Raw genomic sequence first — 5,429 nt, forward strand, 5'->3', positions numbered from 1 at the left:
GGGTTTTCGTTGTATTTTTCCGCTTTGACCTAATTTCGGTTTGTTGTTTCCGTCGAGACAAAGACCAACTGGCGCCCACAATCAACGAGTTTCAGTTTTCTGACTTTATCAAGGGAAAAGGGCGAGATAACGTTCATTTTTGTCCCAGCAAAAATTTGACCACGTTACAAAAGATAAAATACTACTGATTTTCTTGATGAAATGCTTGCTCTTGGACATTTTCTATTAAAAAAACGCGTTGTAAACCTGCGGAATTATTTCATAGGAACAGCTATAAACTATAGTTATTATTATAGAGTTTTCAAGGAGGGCGCTGCGGTCGTAAAGGGTAGACGCGTTGGATTCTAGCTCTGTGGTATTAACGGTTTATTAATCGAAATTAGCGTTGTTCCACGAGTAAGTTTGGTGAGAAACGATTCCCGAGTAGCTGGAGTACGGGTGGAGATAATAGGTCTTATCGGGGAAGGCGTTACTGAAGAGTTTGCAGCATATTTCATTCGCTAGCGTTGGGAAGAGGTTACGATGGAGACAGAAAGAGAGAGCCCAGGAGGAGTGAGAAGAGACGAATTCGAGCGGGAGGACCAGAGAGACGCCGGGACGAACGAGTACGACTCGCAGCTCACGGATGGCGCCACAGATAGGGGGGAGCAACGACCGATGGACTCGGGGGAAACTCAGTCCGAGAGACCCACCGTGACAGAGGGGAAGGTAAAGAGGAAGAAAGGGAGACCACCGAAAGAGGAAACTGCCACCAGGAGGGGAAAAAAGAAGATTGCCGATTACTTCCTGAGAAGCAATGAGGTAAATGTTTTTGCTAAAAGTTCGAAACTGATGCACAATCTCCCGAAAGATGGGAGAAGCCTTAGCCCACCAAGGGAGGGAGGGGGAGATCTCCGGGGAATGGACCAGGAGAATGAGGACGACCCTCTGCCCTTGGCGAAGGCAAGCAGCACCGGTAATTTATATCAGATAAATCTAGCGGGACTAAAGGCGATGGGGAGTATGGAGCAGGTAGAGGGCAATCCGATGTACTCACAGCAGGCTGTGGGAGGATATGGTGCCGCGGAGGATGAATTGGCTCGTCAAGTACATGTGGGAATGATTGACGCCCCTGCAGAGGGTGTTTTGACTCATGAAGAATCCGTGGGGAGGAATGGAGCGCTTGAGCAGGGGTCCAATCCTGAAATTGGTGTAATTTATGAGGGAGAGGGAGCAATAGCCGCCAACACACAGCCAGGGGGGGCTCTCGTGTGTCAGTCTTGTAGGAAACCGTACAGCTCCTGTGGAACTGTGGACAATAATGAGGTAAACAAAGGACTCGACAACATTGAGGAAATGTTGAAGACGTTAATGTCCAGGAAAGAGACGGCAACTGTGAGAGCTGACAGGTTTGGCGAAAGACTAGACAGAGCATTGAGTGATGGCAGAAGTGGAGAAAGTCAACGATGCTGTGGAGACGGTGGGAAAGTGGGTGGACCACGGCTTTGATGAAGTGAAGAAAAACTTGGAGCTCGCCATGGCCAGGGAGTGGAGACAGGAAAAGGAGGTTAGGAGGGTCTCACTCTCAGCCAGGGCCTCAAGGAGGAGTGAATCGCCACATAACAGAAGCGCAGATCCCTCCGCTGAGGGGATGGGGGAGATTGACAGGAAGGGACAAGTACACAGCAATAGCAATGGCGAGATAGGGGATGGACGCGATCAGCCGCCGCCTTCACAGGAGGAAGATTTCACAGTAAATAGATATGTCAATGGCAACACTAGCGGGATCCAGGGAAGTCAGGTAGGCGACACGCCAAGGATGCACAGGACTACTCAGGGAGGTAGTGCTGACCTGCTTGAGGGCCTTGCAGTGAGACAGGGGGCACCAGAGAAATTGAGCAAGGAAGTGATAACCTACGTGATGAAAGTAAGGAGGAAGAGGGAGAATAACGTGATAGTAAAAGGACTGAATGCTTTCCCGGGGACGGAGGCGGTGGACTTCGTTACTGTTGTTAAGTTGGTCACTAAGCTGAATGTTAAAGTACTGGATGTCAAGACACTGCTCTCAGGAGACTTCCTTTTCCAACTGGCCATCCATACGCAAAAATCAGCACTAATGAAGGGGTATAATCAAAGGGAATTGAAACGAGTGGGAATCACGTTGGAGGATGATCTAACCCTGAGACAGATCGAGGTGACTGAATATCTGCAGGCGCTGGCTAGGCGCGCAAGGGACCTTGGGAGACGTGCGAGAGTCCTGAGCTTCCAACAAAGCATCCTGCTGAACAACGTGGAGTTTAAATGGAACGAGAAGAGAGCCGAACTGGTGGACATGGAGAGCCAAGATGAGAGCACCGGTGGGAGGATCTCAAACGGTGGTAACATTAACATTAATAATTGACTACCTGAAGAGGGGGGGAATACTCACATTAGGGCCACCTGCTGGAATGTTGGGCTTAATGGGGGGGAAAGTTCAGCGAGTCTGGAAAGACTTAGCTAGGTTTGATATTATAGTTTTACTAGAGACTCACGTAACTAGGGGTAAGCAGGAGGGCCTAATGAAGAGAGTCGGAAGTCTGTCAAGCGATTTCACGTGGGTGCACCAAGGGGCTATCAAAAGGAAGAAGTAGGGAAGGGGCATGGGAGGGATTCTAGTGGGGACCAGGAATACCCTGGGAAATGATATTAAAATCAGGACGTGGTCTAATGGGGCAGTTATCTCTGGAGTAAAGCTAGCCGAGGGGGGGAGGAAATGTAGACTGATTGCAGGGTACAATAATGTAGGGATTGAGTAATTGCTAAAAGAAATAAGTGACGTTATAGATGAAGGTAGAGAAATCGGAGAGTCTATCATAGTTATGGGGGATTTTAACGTCAGAGTGGGCACACTACAGGCTGGGGATGGGGAAGAGTGTTTTCAGCGAAAATCCAGGGATAAGAAAATACTTAGGGATGGGAGAAAACTGATAAATTTCTGTAATATTGAGGGCTTGGTACTGGCTAATGGTGCTATAAAAGGGGACTGGGAAGGATCCATCACCTTCGTGGGGAACCGGGAGAATGTGGACGGCTCGGTCATTGATCTGGTACTCCATGAGGGGGATCCTCATGTGTTGGAGGGGATTAATATTTGGCCTACAATTGACTCGGACCATTTAGGGGTTGTGCTAATCCTGAGGAGGCCCAGTGGATTAGCGCCTCGGTTGGACCAAGGACCAAAGAGGGAAGAGGGGGCGGAGAAATCTAAAGAAGGGAGGATTAAACTTATCTGGAGACCAGTGTCTGGTGAATCCTATCAGAACTACCTAGGAAATAAGGGGATTGGGTCAGAGGAAGGAGAGGATATAAATGCTCGCTGGGAAAAAATCAAAGCTGCCATCTTTGAAGCAGCGGAAGAGACAGGGATGATTAAAAAGGTAGGGAAGGGACGTCCAAACGATGATTTCGCGTGGCTGGGGGACGAATATAAGATTCAAAGAAGCATAGTCTCCAACCTACTGAAACGCTACCTCCGTAGTCACGAAACGAGTGACAGAGAAGTCTTTCAGAAAGAAAAAGCTAAAATGAAGCAAATGGCCAAAGATAAACTGAAAGAATTAGCTGAGGAAAAGAAAAATAGGGTTAAGGCGAGTAGGGACATGGGGGAATTCTGGAAGGCTCTCAGGGAATGCCGAGCCCGTGAGGCGCGGAAGGGGACGTCCATATCAGACGAACGTTGGCTAAACCAGATGGCGAATCAACTGGAGGGGGGGGGGGGGGGCTAACTTGGATAGGAATGAGGACAGGGAATGGGAAGGGTGGGAAGAGTGGGTTGAAGTAGAGGAGCTGGACGGTGACATCACATACCTAGAGTTATGTGGAGCGCTGAAAGCCTTAAAGAATGGGAAAGTGGCGGGAGAAGATGGGATCACCGGAGAATTTCTGAAGAATTTACCTGACAATTGGAAGGATGAATTATGGAAGGTAGTGCAAAAGGGATGTGAATCAGGAGTTTTGATAAATGGATGGCAGGTGGCACGCATCCTTCCCATCCACAAAGGAGGGGACGAGAATGACGTAGGAAACTACAGGGGGATCTCACTTTTAAATCTGGGGTATACGCTGCTGGCCAGCATCATGGCTAAACGACTGGGAGGAATGCTGGAGAGGGAAGGAAAATTCAGGGAGAGTCAGGGGGGGTTTAGAAGGAAAAGAGGAACAAGGAAACAAATATTCATCCTTAATTCACTGATAGGGAACAGAGTAAAGAATAAAGGGGGTAAGTTATATACAACATTTGTTGACCTACGAGCAGCCTTCGACACAGTGGATCGGGACTTGCTTCTCGAGAAATTGTGCAAGGTGGGTATTAGGGCTCGCTTCTATGATATGGTTAGGGCTATTTACAGCTGCACAGAAAATGAGGTTATCACGGGGTCAGGCATCACTGATAGATTTCTCACGGGAAGGGGGGTTAGACAAGGATGCCCACTGAGTCCAATTCTATTTAATCTGTTCATCGATGACATTGATGATAAATGGGAAAGAAAGAATGAAGGGGGATCGGTCATTGGAAAAGCGAAAGTCTACTGTTTAAAGTACGCAGACGATATTGCGGTTGTGGCTGAGGACGCAGGTGGTCTACAAAGCATGCTGGACACTGCTGAGAAGTATTTTACCAAGAATAAACTGGAAATTAACGTAAATAAAACCAAGATTATGATCTTTAGGGGGGGGGACGCAGGAAGAAGGGAGAACGATGGGAAACCAATGGAAAGGGTGTTGAAGTAGTGAACAGCTTCAAATACTTGGGTAACTGGTTCTCATCTAGGAATTCAAGTGGGGTGCACATCCGTAAAATGGCGGGAAAGGGGGTAAGAGCGGTTAACGCGGCGTGGGAGGTGTCGGCTAGAGCGGGGCCTCATTCTCTGAATAGCAGACTGTATATCCTAAACACACTGGGTAAAGCAGGGGCAATGTACGGAACAGAAATCTAGGGGCTAAAGGAAAGACCACCTATGGAGCGAGTTCAAGGGAGGGTCACGAAAATGGGGATGGGTGTCTCCAAAATCACGCCAGACTATCTGTGGAGGGCTGAGAGTGGTAGGGAGAGTGTTATCTTTGAGTCCAGAAGACGTGTGCTTCACTTCCTAGGAGAAGTGAGTAGACTGGAAGAGGATAGGCTGCATAGATCATGTCTGAAGGAGGAAATCAGAGCGTTGACTAATCGAAATCCCTCGGTCTGGGGTAGGGAGCTGGAGGGGGCTCTAGGTGACTGGGAAGGTCTGGAACTACTGGGGATTCTGAGAGAAAGAGATGTTGAAAATAAAGAATTTGGGGAAAAGGTAGGAGAGTACCTAGACAAAGGGAGGGAGAAGATACATAGCTCGGATAGGGAGAAAATTCGTCGATCTAGGTTTAATCCAAGTTATAAATTTCTGAGGAAGAGAGACGATGAGTTCTGCTACTGG

Source organism: Diachasma alloeum, unplaced genomic scaffold (assembly GCF_001412515.2).
Source record: "Diachasma alloeum isolate Michigan unplaced genomic scaffold, Dall2.0 Dall_scaffold_00436, whole genome shotgun sequence".
NCBI lineage: Eukaryota > Metazoa > Arthropoda > Insecta > Hymenoptera > Braconidae > Diachasma > Diachasma alloeum.